At 38.0% G+C, this 23,439-nt stretch overlaps 1 long non-coding RNA gene across 1 annotated transcript; it reads right to left on the bottom strand.

The window, feature by feature from the left end:
- Nucleotides 1-5,580: 5,580 nt before the first annotated feature.
- Nucleotides 5,581-6,029, bottom strand: LOC132141871 (uncharacterized). Its single transcript, XR_009433943.1, has 2 exons — nucleotides 5,979-6,029; nucleotides 5,581-5,811 (listed from the first exon to the last, which is right to left on the bottom strand). It is a non-coding gene; the product is annotated as an uncharacterized LOC132141871 (long non-coding RNA).
- Between the last annotated feature and the right edge of the window lie 17,410 nt (nucleotides 6,030-23,439).

Below are 23,439 nucleotides of genomic sequence, written 5' to 3'. Positions count from 1 at the left end.
GTATTTCGTATGAAATTTCGTAGGAAATTTTGTCTTTTTTCCAAATTCTTTCAGACCTCCAAAAGATTTGACGTAGAGCACAGATCGTATCATCAAGCCAGGGCTCCGATTTTGATTTGCATTTTTTAGCTTTCAAGTGAGATAAAGAGTTTAAAATATTAGTACATGTAATATTAACAGATTGAGATATTCTGCACCATTCCCATCATGATAAAATAGATCAGATATATGAGATTTTCCTTAAAAACAGCAGAAAATTCACTTCTAGCAGTTTATGAAATTGTCCAAAACTAGCAAACAGCCTTAGGAGGCTGTGAGGCATCAAGAGCAGCTGGAATTCTAAATACAATGGACTTATGATCAGAAATACCATGGTTATCTATTTCAAAATTACAGATTGTCAAGCCATGTGATGACACAAGATCAAGAGTGTGATCATGAGTGTACCAGATCAAAAGTCAATAACAGTCAATAAGGCTCAACTTTTCTTTGACAAAAGAATTAGCCGGGAAGCATACATGTACACAAATATCAAAAGCCTGTCAAAATTTGAGATAATTCCCCCTAAAACGTTTGCAAATTCATTAATAAAGTCTTTGTATAGTTCAGGTGGATGGTAAATGACTGATTATCGAGTTCCAGTTCAAACAACTGAACTTCAAAGCTTATATAGTCTTCAGCTGCTAATGTATGAAGCAAAAGTTCTGTTTGACCATGACACCTCCGCGTCTTCCCTGTCTCCTGCAGCACTTCCTCCCCAACACAAGGCATGGTAAGTAGCAAAAGTAATCAGTTATGGCAGTGGAGCATCTTTAAAAAAAAAAATAAAACGAAATGGGAAAATACACCAGGCAGCAGATGGCAAGCCACAGACACTGGCACCATCATTCCAGAATACCCTTTTAGTTATTGACTCAACATACAACAAAAACTGTAAACTTGATTAATGCTTTGTCTCTTTCTTCACCGAATAACATCTATTGATGGAAATTAAGTGCTCGAGATGATGAAAATGCTAGACACGTGGTGATGTTTGATAGTCTTATGTGCCTTTAGGTTGGTGAATTGACTGACTGACTGACCTCTGGGCCAATAACTCAATGACTTAGCCAAAGAATATTGGCCCATGACCAAATGAAAGTGGTATACAGTAGAACAATTTTATAGTTACAATTTAACTCTATCACGACAAACAGAAAAGAGCAAATGTAATCAGTGTTTTTTTTTTCTTTTCTTTTTTTTGTCATGATGGGGACCCGTGGGTGTACGGTCCCACATTTGGGATTTAGAACATTCGGTGACATCACATAACTGTCAAATTTAAACTGGCACTGAGCCAGAGAGAGACGTGCACTGCACTTGTCATAATATCACAACTATGCAGTGTTTTAACCAGATATGCATACTATATTTGAGGTTTCAGACATTTATTTCAGACATATTTGCTGTAAATTCAACTGACAAGACTCTTTGAACTGCAGCACAAACAAACATGTCAGCATCAAATTTCACATTACAGATCACGATCAAGATAATTCTGAAAGGTTTTTAAATGACAAAACACACTAATTTACACATATTTGTGGATCGGAATATCATGACATGGTATGCAAGTTTGTGAATATTTTAAATACAAAAGGAAAAACGAAACAAAAGTGATCCAACTGTCATTCATTGTTATCGTGGCTGCGGTGTGTCACATGACTAGCATGACTTGTCGTCATGGAAACAGTAAGTGGAAACGTTCTTAAACAATGGTCGCCTCACTCTGGGGGGACCGCTAGAATATTTTAAACTCACCACCGAAAGGGTTAAAGGGTTAGTTCACTCAGAAATTAAAATAAGCTTGTGTTTTACGTGACTGGCATTTTGTTTTTTTCTTTCTCCGCATTTGTCACTAATCACGCAATGCCAACATACTACGACATCCGCCGGAACGACTTCCACATATGGCAGATAACGGATGTAAAATTGTTTATTATGTTTGAAATATGGATATTTTTCTTACAAAAACGCATGCATTTACTTCAGTAGGCCTGTATTCACCCACAGGAGCTGTGTGAGGCACATTTTATAATGAATGCGCGCACTTAATTTGACGACTTCAACTGTTCAACTGCAACACCCACTGACTGCAATGATAGAGCCTGGAATAGCCAGGACAATTTTAAATATATATACGCCCAACTGGATTCATCTGAAATAAGAAACTCATATACACCAAGGATGACTCGAGGGTGAGTAAAACTCAGTCTAATTTTAATTCTTGGGTGAATTAACCCTTTAAGAAATCTTTCAAAGGATAAGTTCACTTCCTGAATAAAATTCCCTGATAATTTACTTAACCCCATGTCATCCAAGATGTTTATTTCTTTCTTTCTTCAGTCGAAAATAAATTAAGGTTTTTGAGGAAAACTGCCCAGGATTTCCCCCATATAGTGAACTTCAGTGGGGATCAAGGGGTTGAAGGTCCAAATTGCAGTTTCACTGCAGTTTCAAAAGGCTCTACACGATCCCAGCCACTACCTGGGTCGACACTTTACTTCCTGTAACCATAGGCAGCTTTGATTTATATGCTGTTTAATGCCTCATAATCACATTATTTTACATATGCATAAGCTTACATATGCAATCGTTTGTTTCTGCTTCTTCTTAGCCTTGTTTTGATTCAGAAGATTAAATATACTTTCAGAAGATGCATAATAGTGGCTCCAACTGTAAAACAGTGAAAACACAAAAAGCCAGAAAAATCTGCCAATGGTGGGGAAATAGTTAATTACCCAAAACACTTCTTAATTAGTTTTAATTTCAAGTCAAGTCTGCTTTATTGTCAGTTCATCCACATGTACACCACATACATACAGAGAATTGAAATTGCGTTACTCTCAGATCCTTGGTGCATACAGTTAACCTTAACAGTATACCATAAAAATACAGATACAGATAGATACAGAGAATTTGCTCTTGCGTGTGCACCAAACATTTCTTCTGTTGTTTTGATAAAACCTGTAACCATAATGAAAGTGACATTACATTACATTATTTCCATAACACCAGGAAGTCTTATCATAACCGACACAATACTATTTAATTTATGAGCCCTATCTAGGTGCAAGTTCATCCGTCACATCTTAATTAACTGACAGTGACTTTTAATGTTTTTTTTCCCCTTCATAATTCAGTGCTATCTCTGTGAATTTCAGGAATGGGGTTTCTAGATATAGCTCATCCTTCTTTTAATGTAAGTCTATGAGACTGTTTTTACATTCAAGCAAGTCTCAAGTTTTAATTGTGTGTATATATATATATATATATATATATACATATATATATATATATATATATATATATATATATATATATATATATATATATATATATATATATATACACTCACCTAAAGGATTATTAGGAACACTATACTAATACTGTGTTTGACCCCGCTTTGCCTTCAGAACTGCCTTAATTCTATGTGGCATTGATTCAACAAGGTGCTGAAAGCATTCTTTAGAAATGTTGGCCCATATTGATAGGATAGCATCTTGCAGTTGATGGAGATTTGTGGGATGCATATCCAGGGCACGAAGCTCCCGTTCCACCACATACCAAAGATGCTCTATTGGGTTGAGATCTGGTGACTGTGGGGGCTATTTTAGTACAGTGAAGTCATTGTCATGTTCAAGAAACCAATTTGAAATGATTCAAGCTTTGTGACATGGTGCATTATCCTGCTGGAAGTAGCCATCAGAGGATGGGTACATGGTGGTCATAAAGGGATGGACATGGTCAGAAACAATGCTGCCATTGTTGCAATTTACAAGTTGTAGTTGATTGACATTGAATAATTATTGCTAAGGTTAAATGATTCTAATTGCTTTAATGTTTGTGATCATTTGTTGTTTGCCTTTACAATATATTCAAACAAACTACATTACCTATGAGCAGTGGCGCGAGTGAGCAGGAAGTGGGTGGAGCCAGAGCGGCAGTCTGTGTCTTGGCTCTTCGGCTGTTTTGTTATGATTTTTCAACGTGATTTATTTTGTCATCAAATTTTCATGTCTCAGTAAAGTTTCCTGCAAAGCTGAGATGACGCCTCTTTCATTTTTTGCTCCAAACTATTTCAGCCATGGCATTTAAACGATGCCCAATTGGCACTAAGGGGCCTAAAGTGTTCCAAGAAAACATCCCCCACACCATTACACCACCACCACCAGCCTGCACAGTGGTAACAAGGCATGATGGATCCATGTTCTCATTCTGTTTACGCCAAATTCTGACCCTACCACCTGAATGTCTCAACATAAATCGAGACTCATCAGACCAGGCAACATTTTTCCAGTCTTCAACTGTCCAATTTTGGTGAGCTTGTGCAAATTGTAGCCTCTTTTTCCTATTTGTAGTGGAGATGAGTGGTACCCAGTGGGGTGTTCTGCTGTTGTAGCCCATCTGACTGACATATATATATATATAATCACCACAAGCACTCCTCATTTATATGTGGATTCATGTTATTGACATAAGAAGTGTTGACTTTCAAAAAATTAAATCCCTAAATCAAAACCCAGACATTAGGTCAATAACATCCTGTTACATCTTGTGTTCTACTTGGTTATTTATACATCGTTTTTTTTCTCCACAGTTTTGTGTCCTACCATGATATTTATAACATGAGTCATAGCGTTAGATTGACCTTTCGATGACTCTGGCAGGTTTCCAGATGCTTGTCAGCCTTGTTCTACTTTCCCTACAGATGGACTCACCACAGCCACTCTCAGTGTGTTCTCAGATGTCAAGAATTCTGTCTGGCAAACCAAGATCTCAAGTCCCTGGACAGCCAGAGGAGTGTGGAGACAGATATAAGACTGAGAAAAGGTGGAGGATGAGGATGCTGCAGACTGGAATATACCTGGACTGTGTGCTTATTTTAATTATTTATTTAATCATTATAGAGTTAACCAATTCTTGAAGATCACTCAGCTGCCCGGACTGAGTTGGGTAGGTCATTCCACCATGAGGGCACATTTAATTTAAAAGTCTGTGAAAGGGATTTTGTGCCTCTTTGGAATGGCACAATAAAGCAACGTTCACTTGCAGAACAGAAGCTTCTAGATGTCACATAAGTCTGAAGTAATGAATTTAGGTAAAGGGGTGCAGAGCCATTGGTGGTTTTGTAGGCAAAAATGAATGCCTTTAATTGTATGCGAGTGTCACGGGGTGACGAAGGCCGGAACTATAGGCCGAGGTTGTTGTTGTGGCGGGGAGCACTTCCAGAGTAACACAAAGCCCGTTCCGGGGATACACGGAAGCAGAAAAAATACGCTGGAATAGAAGATAACGAGGATAAGTGCTGGCAGCTGTGCGGGGGAAAATGCGTAAGCAGGTGATTGGATTGGGAAGAAATAAAAAGAGTTGGCGTTTGAGAGAAGGGAGAGAGAGGAAGGATTGGGGAAGACGCAGAAGGAGGGGAGGAATGATTCTTGAAGATGGAGGAAGGAGAGAGGAAGAAACGGTGAAGACGCAGTAGTGACACAGCGAGGAAGGAACTGGAGATGGATGTTTGGAATTGACACAGTAGTGAGAGTATCAGCATATGGAAAGTTCATTGGTTGAGATTGTCGTATGGGCCCGCACTCTACCTTAAGGATTTGAGGTTCGTGCATGCTGTGCTGAGTTTCAATTATCACGTGTGAATTGAGTGTGTTGTAGTGTATACACGAGTGTGGGATGTTGCAGAGTGTACGGGCGACCAACCTATAATCCCTCACTAAAGCTGTGAATGAAAGATCCACTAAAGCGGTGAAGTGTATTTACCTCTCTTCTCTCTGTCTGAGTCCTGAATGAAGCATCAGCTAAAGCTGTGAATGAAGAACCTGCAAAGTGGTGAAGTATATGTACCCTCCACTCTCTGTCTGAGCCCTGAATGAAGCATCAGCTAAAGCTGTGAATGAAGAACCTGCAAAGTGGTGAAGTGTATTTACCTCTGTTCTCTCTGTCTGAATCCAGTGAAGAGCCTGTTAAAGCTGTGAAGTTGAAGAGCTTGTTAAAACTGTGAAAGCTGTGAAGTGTACTTGCCTCTCTCTATCCTCTGTCTGAATCCAGTGACGAGCCTGTTAAAGCTGTGAAGTGTACATATCGCTCTCTATTCTCTGTCGGAATCCAGCGAAGAACCTGCTGAAGCAGTGAAGTATACGTACCCTCCATTCTGTCTGAATCCAGTAAAGGAACTGCTGAAGCGGTGAAGTATAATTACCATCTTTCTGTCTGAACCCAGTGAAGAGCCTGTTAAAGCTGTGACCTATATGCACCTCCTTCCTCTCTATCTGAGTTTAGTGAAAAGTCTGCAGAGTTACTGAAGTGAGTTATCTGCCGTTGTCGATCTGCTACCATTGTAGGACCCTGGGACATATGGAATTGAGTATCCACTGACTCAACCATTCATATTTAATCTGTGCTGAAGTCCTGCAGAGACACTGAACTGGTGTTGAAACCCCACTGATCCACTGAACGGAGTTACCACCAAGCCATCGCCATCTGGCGCCGTAGCCATTCGGGCTGTATTCACCTTACTGTGTCGGGAGTGGAGGAGGGGAACTAGAGAGACACACACCGTCACTCGATCTCGAGGGAGGAAGCTCGTACCGCTTTTAGAGCCATTTCTTTTAAGTAAATAAACGTGTTAACTCTGAATTCCTTTGGTCGTCTTTTCTCTGTTGCAGGGTAGCTCCTCAAGGAGGGTGGTGGTGGTGGTGGGGGTGTCGGTCGACAGGGAGTGCCTCCACACTCCCGGCTCGGCCCGTGACATGAGCATCTATTGATAGCCAGTGCAAGCTGATAAACAGAGGTGTGACGGGCATACTTTTTGGCTAATTTAAAATATATCTTGCTGCTGCATTCTGGATTAGTTTGATAACTGTCTGGAAGACCTGGCAAAAGAGCATTGCAATAGTCCAACCTGAACAGAACAAGAGCTTGAACAATGAACAGCGCTCTTCCATCCTCAATACCCATGACTGAAGTTCCCTTGAGCAAGGCACTGAACCCCAAGTTCAGTCCGAGATATTGGTTTGTTTTAACTCAGAGGGAGTGTCAGCCACATTAAAGGCAGAGTAGGTAAAAATGTATAAAAAACTTTTTTCCAAATTTGTTTAAACTTTATTTATATATCAATACATAATTAAAATGTAAGTACTCTGAAAAAGAAAGTATAAAAATCGAGTGTCTGTAGACCTCTCACGACTGTTTTAAAGACAGCTCATTATTTCCATTCACTCCACCCCCTCCCTTCTGGGCTCCTTCCAAAGCCTCTACTACGGCTCGCTAAGTAATGTTATGTTAGCTATATTACGCAGCTACGTGTGCTAATGACACATGCTTCATGAAAAAATAAACAAAAAAATATGTATGATAGAAATACAAAAAGAAAGATTTTCCTGTCCAGCAGAAATAAAGCCATCAAGGAGTCACTTCTCAGCCCCTTGAGTTCCCTCAGTTCTCGCCATCGCTGGAAAGCCACGCCGATATTAACTCGCGTCTTATTTCTTTGTTTATCCAAATACTTTTTGTTCATTGCCTTTTCGTGTACTGTTACTGTCTTCCTTTTTTTGCCTGGTTTGCCTTCACTAACTGCATAGGCCGGTACTGTGAATTTTGCTTGCTGTTTCTCTGCCATTGTTTTGGTATTCCTAGGATCCGTGCCTCTTGAGTTCCTCAAATCAAACGTGCGCGCGCAAGTGGGCAGGTCATGTGTGGCAAAAGGGTGGTTGCCATGGTTGCAAGAGAGTGACAGTCGCCTAAGCCAATCCTATGTTTCATCCCGAATGGAAATAATGAGCTGTGTTTAATACAGATTAAACAGTCTCTCTCTCACTCGATTTTTATACTCTTTTTAGTACTTACATTTTAATTATGCATTTATATATATAGAAAGTTTAAACAAATTTGGAAGAAAGTTGTTTATAAATTTTTTACCTACCCTGCCTTTAAAAAAGTTAACAGCTTAAGTCATTTGTGGATTAATGCTTATTGGAGAAGCGAACCATTTCAAACGATTCAGTTCAATTTGGTGAACTGGTTCAAGAAGATCCGGTTACATCAAGTGATTCGTTCGCAAACCGGATATCACTAAACTGTTGTGTTTTGAACTCGCTCACAACAGACCCGGAAGAGAAGACAATGCTGAATAAAGTTGTAATTTTTGCTGTTTTTAGACCAAAGTGTATTTTTGATGCTTCAAAAAATTCTAACTGACCTTCTGATGTCACATAGACTACTTTGAAGATGTTTTTATTACCTTTCTAACCATGGACAGTATACCGCACACACACTTTCAATGGAGAGACAGAAAGCTCTTGGACTAAATCTAAAATATCTTAAACTGTGTTCCAAAGATGAACGGAGGTCTTACGGGTTTGGAATGACATGAGGGTGAGTCATTAATGACATAATTTTCATTTTTCAGTGAACTAACCCTTTAACGAGCTTCATCATTGTGTCTGTCAGTTGGCCAATAAGAGCAGTCAGAAGGAGGGACTTTGTAGAAAATGATACATTTGAGAGAGGTGGGACCTACAATAATGTACATTATTTGAAAAAGAATGAACATTCTGGGAATGGGTTCTAGAAAAGAACATTACAGCATGTCAACATATTCTGTTACACCAACTACACAAAATAATGATCTTTGAAAAAAGCATAATTTGACCCTTTTAAAATCATTAAAAGTAATTTTATTTAAAACACATTAGACGTTATAACCCAACTGGTGTAATTGTCATTCAGTCCCTTACCCATCAAGCACTGTGATAGTGCTTCAAAGCTTTCTCTGGTTTAAATTTACTTCTACAATACAAGTTTTTGAAAATATTAGAAATTTTTTTTTTCATCTTGATTTAAAGTGGTTGCATACTGTTAAAACTAATTGTAGTAGTGATATAATGGATTTGTCAATAGTCGATTGACAAATGGATAAAGAAAAGCATTTGGCAAAAGGACAAAGAAAAGCAATTGGCAAATAGAGAGAGAAAAGCGATTGCCAAATGCATTTGTAAAAAACTATTTAAAATGTGCATTTAACAAGGTTTATTAATAATGTACTTTTTTATAGTTTCTTTAATCCACTTTTTAAATTTGTCTATTTATTTATGCATAATTTTTTATTATTTTTTTTATTATAATTTTTAACTAAAAAAAAAAACGAATTAAACATTGTTACATATGTATATTAATTTGTGCATTTAAAAAGTGATATATTTATATACAATTTATTTTTTTTAATTATTAAAACAATAAATTGATTCTTCATTTTATGTTTAAGCGGCATTCTGGGTCCTCCATAGTGGTGAAAACGAGTTGCTGAAGTTCAAACTGAGCATCGGAATGGGGAAGAAAGTGGATGTAAGTGACTTTGAACGTGGAATGATTGTTTGTGCCAGACGATCTGGTCTGAGTTTTTCAAAAACTTGCTGATTTACTGAGATTTTCACACACAACCATCTCTAGAGTTTACAAAGAATGGTCCAAAAAAGAGAAAATATCCAGTGAGCAGCAGTTTGCCTTCACTAAAATGAGAAGAATGGGCAGACTGGTTAGAGATGATAGAAAGGCAACAGTAACTCAAATAGCCACTCGTTACAACCAAGGTATGCAGAATATCATCTCTAAATGCACAACACATCCAACTCTGAAGCATATGGGCTACACTCTCAGAAAAGAAAGTACATAATTGTACCTTTAGGGGTACAATGGCTTGTCACTTGGGCTGTACCCTCAAGGGTACAGTTTTTGTACCCTTGGCATAGGGTACAAATTTGTACCCTTGTGATTTGTACCTTAAGAGACGAGTTTTGTACCTGTGGTGGCAATTTTGTACCTTTATTTAACGGTACAAAAATGGACCCCTCAAAAAGGGTACAAAATTGGCTTCGACAGGGTACAATCCTTGATATGATATATATATATATATATATATATATATATATATATATATATATATATATATAAATAATTTACACACACACACACGCAGAATTAAAATCTGAATTTATTCAATCCTTTTCATTTTCACATTTCATTTTAAACAATGTCTAACTGTGACATATAAACGATCATCTACAGAGTAAGTGTATTTAACACCACTGGGGTTGTTTTAAGTGTAATTAATTAAGTCCTCTTTTCAGTGCAAACAAATAAAATGTTAATTATGTTAAAAATAAAGTTAATGTACAAGATTAGACATAAAATCAAGAGTCTTCAGTCAGATGTATAAATTTCATCATTTATTGAACAAATGGGCAAACTGGCAACTTTAAAGCATATACCAGATGTGTAGAGGTTAATTAGTTACATTCATTAAGTGTTGCACAGAAACATAAAATAGTTAATAAAACACAACATCATCAAATTTACCTAGACATGAACAAATATGACGTGTAGATTTGAGTTGTGTAGCATCCATGAATGATGTTCCTCGTTGTCCCATCAGCGAGCAGGTATGACTGTGTGGTCTTTTCTCTGCATCAAGCTGTTCTTGTTAGTGCCTGCAGATAAAAGACAAAAGTAGCACTCAAGGTCAGCTCTCCAACTGATTTTATTTATATTAATTGTGTTTTTCATATACCAGCCATCTGGCAATATTTTGAGGCAGACAATAGGTAGTGACAGAAATGTCCAAATGTACCTTTTGGAAGATGTTTTTCAGCTTGACAGGATGACATTTTTGCAGGTCCCTGGCAGCCTTGTGATGATGTGGGAATCAAATGAAGTAGGAGACCAATGGATGCAGTATCGCTGTCCCACTCTAGATAACAGATATGACAAAATCAGCAAAAAAATAAAATAAATGAGTGAACACAGACTACAGTTACAGCAAAAATATAGATATTCTTATTCTAAAATATAGTCTAACCTTATACAATCGGGTTCTTCCTCCTTTACAGCTGATTCAGAGGTCAATTGGGTTCTTGAAGGTCTTGGGAGAAGCAGGAACTTGGCTTCTTGAAAAGAAAGAAAAAAACAATGACAACAACAAAACAACAATTAATGACAACATCGCTCTCAGGAACCATTCTACTCAGTGGATTGTGTAGACACACTATGGCTCTGTTCACAACCTGGCAATAGCACACATCTTGGCTGACACATATGGCCATATACTTTTATTACAGGGTTCGTTAAAAATAAAGTAAATGTGGTGAAACAATTGTGATTATCCCTAATTATGAGTATGATGAGAACTGTCTATAAAACGGGTGTCAAATCATAAACTTTAATAATTTATTTTTTATATAGCCTTCATTCTAGGGTCAATTAAATGAAACATTGTGCAATATTCACATGGAGGCCGGAAACAATTTAAGTATTTATTTAATCTGATTATTAAATACATTTGTATTTTTACAACTTTTATTCAGGTATTACATTTGTGCATAATTTTAATGAGTAACATGAGTAATAAGACATCTTAAAATGAACAGTGTACTACATTACTTGTTAAGAATTTATCTATTTATTATTTATAATGTGAAAAGAAACTATAGATAGATTCAGACATATTTCTCCATTAACACGTAACCTTGTATATCTTGAAGCATTTGGGACATTATTCAACCCAAAATAGGATGCCATATGAATTGATAAAGTACATGCTAGCTCTGCCAGTGAACACCGAAGGAAACTGAAAGACTGATAGATTTACAGTTTCACCTACGTAACCTTTAACTCACTTTCATACGCAGCCCGGCACGTCACATGTAGGAGAAAAACATCCAATCTGTGGCAACGGTTTTGCAATCCGTCCCATCGGTTAATAAACCGTACTCACAAATTCTTAAACTGTTCCCTCGGTTTAACAAACTGTAATGGTTTATGAACTGACAGGATGGATTGCAAACCGTGGCCACGGACTGTATTTTCTTCTCCTACAGGTGACGTGGCGGGCTGCGCATACTTTCACGATACTTGCATAAACGTAAATTTGCTTAAGAAAAACTTGATGATAGTGCGTTTGTGTCTTGACGCAGATATGAAATGACAGACATGATATTCAGCGCTGAGAACAAGCAACACAAGACAGTGGCAAATACAAGTTTTGAAACGTGCTCTAGTCTCAGAGTTTTGCTTTAGATAACGTCAGTCAAATGACTGGTAAATGTCCCTCGTTATAGCAGCTCTGGCTGCAGAAAGACTGCACATCTGCAGCAGCGAGACAGACACTTCAACACGGTGTTATGAGTCACAAAAACTAATTTGTTATTAGTGCGTAATGAAATACCGCACTCAATGCTTTCAAAAACAAATACATTTACCATTTGATGAATTCTCTCATTTGAGTAGAACACCTACAGAATGTAAAGTTAGCTGCTTCAGTCTTCAGCGCCAGTCTCCAGTAAACCCAGGCCTCGGCGGGAACAGAGGAGAGAGGACGTGTCGACCAACAAAAATGAAAGAAGCGTAAAGCATAAATGACTTACATTGTAAGCACATTCCAAAAAGTTATTTTACACATAATGTTAATCACCTTTTTTGAGGAAACCGAATGATGATTAACTTTTAAGCTTCTGTAACTTACATCTCTGCACCTCACGATCATCATTAAACCTGACAAAATGGATCAAAATATGGATGGATCAAAATCTGTTCAATATGGATGGATCAAAATATGGATGGATCAAAATCTGTTTCCAACACCTTATTGAATGTATGCCACAAAGAATTAAGGCAGTTCTAAAGCCAAAAGGTGATCCACCCCAGTACTAGCAATGTGTACTTAATAAAGTGGCCAGTGAGTGTATATATATACATACATACAGTATATATATAAGGCCCACAACATTAAAGATCCAGCTCTACATATAACCCTACACATGTGATACTTTTTATTCCTGTTTGCATTAAACCCATCTCGTGGGTTTGCTGCTCAAATGCTCTTTTTTTCAGTTTTGACTGACCATAAAAGCCAGTGCCAATTGAAGTTTCAGTCATGTCTGACAACTGAATATGCTGGAGAATTTTTCTTGAAACCCTCCCGAACAACATGTTGTGATTTAGAGGCTCTTTGGTTATTATTATTATTATTATTATCACTCTTTCTGACCCCAAATGTCAACTAATCTCTACAATTTAGCTGAGATCCTTTGTAGAGTTTTAAGCCACTCTAACTCTCCTTCTCCCTGTTCATTAGGACAATATAGATACATGTCCTCTTCCAGGCAGATTTGTAACTGTAGTAAGTTCGTGTGCGGCAAGGAAGAGGACAAAGGGGTCGGCTGGACTGCTGACGTATTTATTAATAACAAAAATAAATAAAGCTTTGCAAACACCAAATGGTGACTTCTATTCTGACACGTTGGCAGAGCACTCTCGGTTTACTCCTTCCGGTTTCCGTTTCCGGTTCGGGTCAGCAGTCTGTTTCTCTCTCCCTTGCTTCGGTCTCTCCTGGCATTTTATACTCTCTCCACGCCAATTACTGGAACAAGAAACAGGTGATGATAATTTTTGCCCAAACCACTCACTTACCGCTCGTCTCCTGATTCTCTCTCCCGCTGCATACTTCGCTAAACCACGCCCCCCCTGCCACAGTAACATTTTTAGTTTATTGAAATCCCGTAATTATTGCCCTGATGGTGAAAATTGGGATTTCCAAAGCTTTAGATCTTTTCTTATAGCCCCTTTCTATTTTGTGAAGCTCAACAATCATATTCTGCACATCAGAACTATATTATTTGGTTTTATTACTTGTGATGGATGATTAAGGGGTATTTGGCCTTTGTGTTCCCCATATTTATAATCCTGTGAAACAGGAAGTGATGGCTGGACAATTTAATGCTCGTAGTCACCCAAACAATGCAGATTTATTTTCACAGCCACCTTTGCTCATATTTTTCAAGCGTGCCAATAATAGTGAAGGGCACTGTATATGTGCTTATACCATGGCCTTTCTGAATACCTGAATCTGATTGCCTGAAAGGTGTGCATTTAAATGATTTATTACATTGGTTCTGATTGGTCAGTCGTGACATTCCGAGGTATGTTATCCCATGAAAACAACCGGTAAACGCTAATATCACAGGCTCAACCGTGTAACTGAAGTCACCACTATGCTTGCTAGTAAGTTTTTCTTTTAAAATTTAATTAAGTCAACCTGGTATCACAGTCTCAGTTCATACAAACACAGCTGCTGCCATTTTACGACAATTGCTTTGTACACTGTACTGGATTGTAAGATAACTAACAAACTGGTAAGATTTTTTAATATTTTAAATCAATATCCTTTGTCGCCTCAATTATTCATGTTGTGAAATGTTGTGTAATGACTGCACTGTATCACTTAAATGTTCATCTAGTTTGAACTTGATGCTTGCTAGCAACTGCTGTGTTCATGGAAGCTTTGCATTAAAATATTTCAACTCAAATCAATATTTTGTGCCTAATTATTTCCTTATGTAGCAAGCAGCCGTGTTATAAGCGGGATAATGTGCATTCAGTCAGTAGTCATTGCTGAATAACCCCCTTCAATGTGATACAAGACCCCTCTGCTTCACATCAGGGCCCTGATCACCCTGTTGAGGTTATTTTGTGATAACAACCGGCTAGATGTACATTATCCCTTGCCTAATGTATAGGTAGTTCTATTCAGTTTAATCATGGTTCCATATTAATGCAAAGAAACGACATGGAGGCATCCAAAGTGATGGAGAAGGTGGTTGTTGCCACAAATATAATAAGGTTCCATTTCAGTTAAAGATGATCCCTTTCTGTCTGTACATTAAGTAGACAGCAAGGCAGCATTCAATTCAATTCAATTCAATTCAAGTTTATTTGTATAGCGCTTTTTACAATACAAATCATTACAAAGCAACTTTACAGAAAATTATGTTTCTACAATATTTAGTAGTAGCTAGTAGTTTGTGCACGTTTGACAGGATTTTAGAAAAATAAAAATAATAATAATAATACAAGACGTAGTCAGCTAGATGATGAACTATCAATATTATTAATTAATAGTAATTATAGGATGCAGTCACACATGTAGCAATAATTGTTAGTTCTGTTTGTTGATTCAAGGTTAGCATCATCTGAGGTCCTCTGAGGGTCAGCATCATCTCTTCTCAGGTGTTCTGGATCCAGACTGGAGCTTGTGTAAATCCTAGTTACCACGGGATCTACATGTCGTGTTTTGGAACAGAGACACAGTCAGGTAACAAGCCTTGAGATAAGAACATCCCACAGAAGCATTCTTTCTTGGATGTGATCATCTATGAACTACAGAAGGGTCTCTGTTTTCATTGGAGCCTAGATCAGCAGATAAGTCATTCTCTTTGACATGCAGATACTGACGGAAGGGAAATAATAACTGCAAAGCATTGACAGCAAAATGCATCACTGGAGACATTCATCGTTCCTTATTATTCCTCATTTCCACATTTCAAATCATGATATTTTTCTCTCTCTTTCCTTCTCTGAACATAATTGTCAGCTGGAAATTGATCTTTCCCTAAACATGCATTAAAAAGCATTTCTGACCAATCCTACGTTAGCAACTGTTGCCAAGCACCATAACACAAGTTATTTTCTATAAAGAATCTGTGTGTACTTTTACAGATGTTATCCAAAATCTCCTTATAAAGTAGCTCTCAATACTTTAAAAGCACACCAGTTCCCATAAAGAAACAATATTGTAATTGTTTGAATGCCAGGGATCAGCATTCTCCACCTAAAACAGATCGGGCAGACCAAGCCATAAGTCGTAGGGACTTGAAATGTGGAGTGATGGTAGTGCTCACCCTACCTACAACATCACGAAAGTTCGCTAAAGTTGGCTTGATGGGTGTGCTACAGCGATCAAAAGTACAAAATTGCTCATAACTCGTAAACCCTTGGTCGTAGGCTCAAGTGTCTTGTATCATTGGAATTCATGGCTCACAATAGACAAAACAAAATGTTGGATCTTTTGAATACCTACTTTTGTCAAATTAGTCCTAGGTTTTTTGCCTAATCGGAACGAACCAAGTGCAGAATGATTATCTGAAGAGAGAATATCACTTATTAATTATAGAATTATAATTTTATATATATATATATATATATATATATATATATGTGTGTGTATAAAAAAGTTCTTTCTCACCTTTACAGAGGAATGGTAAAACATATGTAAGGGGTGGAGCTTCGTTTATTAAAACACCTATGACTCTTTTGAATGGAAAGATATATTTTCAGCAAATTTAGAACGTGTATATAAGAGCTCAGTCTGAGGTTACAGTAAAAAAAAAAAAATAAAAAATAAAAAAATAGAGTTTGGCCACTTGGTGGGAAACAGGTAAAAAACCAACAATATAAAAACAGCTACAACTTCGCATGTGTTAGTTCGATCAACTTGAAAATTGGTATTGCAGTTTCTTTGTCCAAAGTGCCACAGGTTTCTGATGACATTCGATGACACATCTTATGGAATTTCCATATTTTCCTGTATTTTTCCATTATGTCTCACTATCATCCAGTTTAAGTATTTTCCCGTATTTCTCTTGCATTTGTAATCTTTCTATATTAAAAAAAAAAAAAAAAACTGCATATTTTATAGGCTTGTTACATTCGCTTCCTATAAAACTCCCATAAATTGTATGGGCTGTACCTCATTATATGAATGATCACAACAAATTCAAAGGTTGTCCAGTTGCCAGATCTTGTATGAAACACATCTTTCTCATACGATCAATGCATACAAATTTCAACCCATTTGTCCCCTAAACTTGGCAACCTACAGACAAGTGATGCTATTGATATGTGTGCAGGGAGTACCATGGAAAGGAAACAATGATAACTGGTAGAAATAGGAGGAGAAGATTTAGGTGGTGCTCTGGTGAAAAAAAAACTGAATAGACAAGTAAATTGAGATATAGCTTACACTTCAAAATCCTGTTGATTGATTGATTAAAAATGACCGCTGCAAGTTTCAAGTCAGGTCCTGCGCTGCTTTGTTTACTGTGGTTAGGGGGAAACAGCTATATTCCTGGTGAAAAGCACCGCTTGCTGGCAGAGAATGAATCTGTATTTTTCAATAAGCCATTCTGGTCTTTGTTTAGACCAAAGCCAAAATTGACTCTTATTTTTATGCAGAAAACACGCAGTTGTGAATATGAACTGGTGGGTCGAATAGAAGACAATGAATTATAAAACTCTAAAGATATACACTAATATATATTTGTTACTAAATTAATATAAGTGTTTGATAATAATTGTTTACATTTATAATATAATATAATATAATATAATATAATATAATATAATATAATATAATATAATATAATATAATATTGTTACTAAAAATATCAAGCAGCACAATTGTTTTCAACACAGAAATTTTTCTTGAGCATCAAATCAGCATATTAGAAGGATCATGTGACACTGGAGAAGACTGGAGCTAATTCCACAATATTACTCTGTGATATGTAATATAACTGTTTTCACTGTATTTTTATAAACAAAACAAAAAATACAGATTTTGAAACTGCTGGACATTGAAAATCTTACAAACCCCAGCCTTTATTATTATTATTAGTTTTTTACTTCCCTCAAATTGAAATATTGACTGTGAGTAAATATGATGTGTTTCAGTGTTATTTGCTTATTAAAGATGTTTATTGTATTTTGCACTGGTCCCCAGCTTCAAGAATACATAAAAGAATAATGTATGATTTATTTTAAATTACTCCCACCCCCCAGCCCCCCAATTCCTGGAATAATGTTTGATATATCTTAAAGTACATCAAAACTTAGTAATACACGTAGTGTTGAATTATGCATATAAACAATTGCAGGAATGCTGCTGTCGTGATGCAGTTGTGTGTCTTTAGTTACATTGCACAGTGACCCAGTATTATGTATAATTTGTGCCGGAAGGCTCTTCAACGTGCTCCATGTGACCCAGAGGCACTGTCGCCTCATTTGATTCCCGTCACTTCAAAGGAAAACTTGCGGTGTTTTCAAAATACCAGAAATTGGCATGAAGAGCAAAAGAGAGTGGAAGACAATGAGGAAAAAGTGAAAACAACCCCCACATCAACCCAAAGCAGAGCGAGTTCTGCTTCATTTCTGTTTTTGTTTTCTTATTCTGTTACTGGGTCATCATTCTCCTGAGTAACATGTCAAAATAGAGTCGGTACTGAGAAATGATCAAGCCGGCATGGGCTGAACAATCTCTAAGACCCTCTCCATGTTTTTTTAGCTTTGCTCCCTAAACACAAAGTGACCTGTGGGTTGGAGCACCTGGGAAAAGCACAAGCAGAGCAGAAAAGACGACAATTGAGCTGAATATGGGTGCCTCTTAGACACAGTGGCTTGTTGCCTCAAGAACAAGTCCATGTTTGAGGGTTTGTTTCCCACAGAGCACCTGCCTGATTTTTCTCTCTCCCAACCTGACAAATCTGCTCTATAGTAAAACCCCAAACTAAATGGTGTCACCGACATTACCCACTGTGCAACACAAATCTCGTGGTGCCCATCATCTGGTCCTGTCATCTGTTTGAGATTCCTGCCCGCTCATTCAGCGAGGATGGCATCGTTCACTGTAGCTCTCTCTCCCACCGCTCCAGCAGCCAAATCAATCTATAAAGATCTATAGAGATTTACATAACACTGTGCGCCCTACTTTTGAATGCAGTTCTTTTATTTATGTAATTCTGTTCTCCTTGCAGTCAGCTTATTTAAGATTTGATCATTGTAAATTTCAATTTAAAAAACAGAGTTATATATAATAATAATTATTATTATTATTATGGTCCCACTTTATATTAGGTGGCCTTAACTACTATGTACTTACATAAAAAAATAAGTACAATGCACTTATTGTGTTCATATTGTATTGTAAAACACTTTTGCTGCTATTGAGGTGGGATAGGGGTAAGGTTAGGGAGAGGGTTGGAGGTATGGGTAAGTTTAAGGGTGGGTTAAGGTGTAAAGTATGGGTCAACAGTGTAATTATAAATGTAATTACAGAAATTAAATACAGATGTTATTACATGTAGTTTTTTTTATATAAGTACAATGTAAAAACATGTATGTACACCATAAGTACATTGTACTAAATTATTAATTAAAATGTAAGTATATAGTAGTTAAGGCCACTTAATATAAAGTGGGTCCTTATTTATGTAATATTAGAGATTTTCATATTATTTTTAATTAGATTTTATTTTTATTTTTTTGTTTGTTTTGTTTTGTTAAATATCCCACTTAAGTGGATCATTTCATTTTGATGGTAAGTCTCTAACACAAGTGCATACAATTATGAAGTTTGTCCCAGGGAACATTATTTGGGATGTGCGTCCTCATTGGATATTTAACATGAGAAGTAGGATGCAAAGGAGCCAAGTGCCCATGTTGCTTAAAACCTTGAGATAAGGCATTGATAAATCATCCTTAGCCATCTATCATCTGTAACCTGCCCAAATGACTCAATTCACAGTCGGCCTTACAAAAAAACACGTCCCATGAGCCAATTCCACATATGGGCCCAATCAACATATCCCAAGCGATGGAGATTCATTTATAATTCATCTGCAATTTGGCAACAGACATGCACACAGGCATTGATCATTGTAAACTACTTTCTGTACAATGTCTTTGGCTACTAAGCTAGGGCAGCCACAGAAAATGGGTTTATATATTTGGGTGAAGTGGCACATCTTCATTTTCAATATCCGCTGGGAATGGACAGCAATTTATCACTTGAATCCTGGCAAAAATTTATTTTTAATAGTTTTAGAGCATGAAGCTAAACTGAAGCACTTTAATGTCTGGCTGGTTATCTGAGCGCATTTTCCATGTTCACTTGATCCTGGGTTAAATTTAAAGGCCTCTTTATAACATTTTGCATAACCTAATCAACAATATAGAAATTACAAATAAATAAAAAAACAAACAAAAAACACCTTAACCCTTGTGCGTTTTTGGGGACGTTTTCGTCCACTAGGGGGTAAAGTTGAGTCTTATTTTGGCCACAACTGTGTTTGAGCTAATGGAATGATTTTTGGTGGCAAATCTTATTTTGACCCATGACCCAAGTCAGAAACTAAGCTTTTTTTGCACAGGCCTATCTAAATGGTTAATGGTCCCACCTAGTGATCAACTGTAAAAATAACAAATGTTACCTCTTCCCAACAGGGAAAACCACCAACAATCAAGAATCTCACAAACACTATAATTCGCTGTTATACTTCATATAATTCCATATACTGTACAAGACAGAAACTAAGCCTTTTTTTGCACAGGCCTATCTAAAGGGTTAATGGTCCCACCTAGTGATCAACTGTAAAATTAACAAATTTTACCTCTTCCCAAAAGGGAAAACCACAAACAATCAAGAATGCATGATTACATGGTGTCATGGCTTTGCAATCAAAAAATGTCGTTATAATGGAAGTCAATGGGGCAAAAACAGCCACCAACAACAAATTAGGGAGAAAAAAATGTAATCTAATCTAAAAAACTAAAAATGCATCAAAGCCAATGTTGCTACTAATCTTTGACATGCCCAAGACTGTTATAAAAATAAAATAAAAAATCCAGCCACAATTACTTTTATATTGAAAATAAGTTATTTTGTGTGTTTTTTTTCCCCAAATCAGTGACATCATTTATGAACTTGGCAATTAAAGAGTTAAAATCTTGGATTTTTTAAAAACATTTGGTAGTTTTGATAAGGACTGAGGTTGATTAACAGATTTATGCAAAAAAAAAAAATGAATCTGATACATTTTTACAGCAGTTTAATTGAGTGGATGTTTTCATCCCGAACAACTTGAAAGGGTAGTGAATTTGAACAATCCACAAGGGTTAAAAGGTCTTCAAAAGTCAGGTTCTCACTTTTAAGTATATATATATAAAAAAAGGATTTTAAAGTATTCAAAGCTACTTTTAAACTGCCAAGAATGAGGATACAATCTTTTTGTGTAATTGCATCTGCCAGTAGGACTTAACTTAAAATAATAATAATAATAATAATAATAATAATAATAATAATAATAACCAGCCAAACTTTGCCTCTAGCATAAATCCAGCATGACTCCATCAATGGTGTGAGATTGGGGTAACATCTCAGTCAGGTATGGTGTTTCTGGAAAACCTGTTTGAAAACAATAATTATTTTGCTCTTTGTAGCTGAAGGTGGTGTAGAAATTGCACACTCTCCTCAAAGTGCTGAACTGGAACTGGAACTGGATTTCTATTGATAGAAGCAAAGCTTCTTGAATAATATTAAATCTGAAGTGTCTGTATATTATTTGTTATTTTATAATTTTTTAGGGCTTGCTTTGGTTGTTTTAGAGCTTGGTTAATCAGACTAATAAGAGACACTTCCTTGTCATTATACAAATCACTCATTAAAAGTATCCGCAAATGTATAGAGAGGGGGAATTAGACACTTCCTCCCCTGCGGCCTAGTCTGTGCCAGCCGTCAAAACTTGAACTGGCCCACAACTCCAGCCACACCATTCTTCAGACAATGCACAATGCTTGTCTCCCCAATATGACACCCTGGGGGACTACTAGACCTCCAGCAAATCAACAACCTTGGAAAACCCCTTTCTGCAATGAAACCACACAGAGGGAATCCCAGGCAACACAGGTAACTCAGATACCCTCCATAATATCTGACCTAGTGAATTTAATATTAAGTTCAATAGCCTTATTGAGGAATGTCTCGGTTACTGAAGGAGGGAACGGAGATGCCACGTCAGTGACCGACGCAAAATGGGATATCGCTTCGATAGACCAATCTACTTAGAGTGTAAACTAAATGAGCCAATGCACATTGGCATGCAATTATTGCATCCAGCTGCCACTGATCACTGCTTGAGTATAAGAAGGCAACAGGTGCAATGCATACCAGGTTTTCACTGAGGAGCCGAGCCGGAGAACTAGCAGCTCAGCGGCGGTACTGCAACCATGGCGACGGGACATGGCTTCTCCGTTCCCTCCTTCAGGGAACAAGGATTACCATACGTAACTGAGCCGTTCCCTTTCAGTCGGTCAATCTCGACACCACGACGGTGACCGATGCAAAATGGGATCCCTACCAAAGTGCATGGGTGCTGCCCCTTCCAGTGCCCTGTACGAGCAGCCTGCGCCCCTATTAGGTGTAGGCCGGGTTTCAGAACAAGTAGTTCCACTCACCATTGTCAAAGCACTACCTCACTGGGTGAGATTGTATAACACTGGGAAAATGTACCCACTTGGAACAGGGATGCTGCAGAAGCCCCATCCTTCCCGAAGGAGGTCTCAGGAGCAAATACACATATAGCAACCATTTAGCTGTATGTGGAGAAATTTGAGGTGATTAAAACCCTCTTGGGAACGCAGAAGTCTCAGAATCAGCCAGCCAAAACTCTAGGCATGAATCGTCGACCGAAAATGCATGCAGATCCCCTACCCTCTTGATGGAGGCCAGTGCAAGCAGGAGCAGAGTTTTCAATGAACGAAACTTTAGCTTAACTGAATGCAAAGGCTTGAATGGGCCCTGCTGTAGTGATTTAAGCATTAGAGTCAGGTTCCAAGAGGGTATGGGGGGGGGGGGGAGGAATTAACCTCCTGGCCCCTCTAAGGAACCTGACGATGAGGTCATGCTTACCCAAAGACTTCCCATTTACGGGGTCATGGTACGCAGCAATAGCAGCAACCTGGACTTTAAGGGTGGAGGGAGACAGCCTTCACTCCAGCCCTTGCAGCAGAAAGGAAAGCACCACCGCAATCTGGCTTTTTTGGGGGTCTTCTTGGAAAGAAGAGCACCCCACTCGACGAACAGGTTCCATTTCAGGATGTCTCGTAGTCTCGTAGACGGTGCTCTTGCCGAAGTGATGGTGTTCACTACCTCTTGGGGTAGGTCACCTAGAACCCCTGCGTCCCGTCCAGGGATCAGACATGGAGTTTCCAAAGGTCTGGACGTGGGTGCCAAATGGTGCCCCGTCTCTGAGTCAGTAGATCCTTCCTCAGAGGAATCGGCCAAGGAGGGACTGTCATGAGGAGCACTAGTTTGGGGAACCAGATCCGAGTGGGCCAATACGGTGCCACTAGCAAGACTTGCTCCTCATCCTCCTGGACTTTGCACAGTGTCTGTGCGAGAAGGCTCACTGGCGGAAATGCATACTTGCGTAGGCCCCGCTGCCAGCTGTGTTGCAGTGCGTCCGTGCCGAGAGTTCCCTCGGTCAGGGAGTAGAACAACTGGCAGTGAGTGGTCTCTGGAGAAGCAAACAGGTCTGCCTGAGCAGCTCCGAACCATGTCCAAATCAACTGGACCATCAGGAGATGGAGTCGCCATTCTCCCGGGAGCATTGCTCGAGACAGCTCGTCGGCTGTACGGTTGAGCAGGGTCGGAATGTGAATTAAATTAAAATTTATGCATTGAATTAAAATTTATGCATTAAATTAAATTAAATTTATGCATTTAGC

The sequence above is a fragment of the Carassius carassius genome, chromosome 6, assembly GCF_963082965.1.
Source record: "Carassius carassius chromosome 6, fCarCar2.1, whole genome shotgun sequence".
NCBI classification, from domain to species: domain Eukaryota; kingdom Metazoa; phylum Chordata; class Actinopteri; order Cypriniformes; family Cyprinidae; genus Carassius; species Carassius carassius.
Note: the sequence above shows the minus strand (reverse complement) of the source record. Positions and strands in the feature narration are given on the sequence as shown.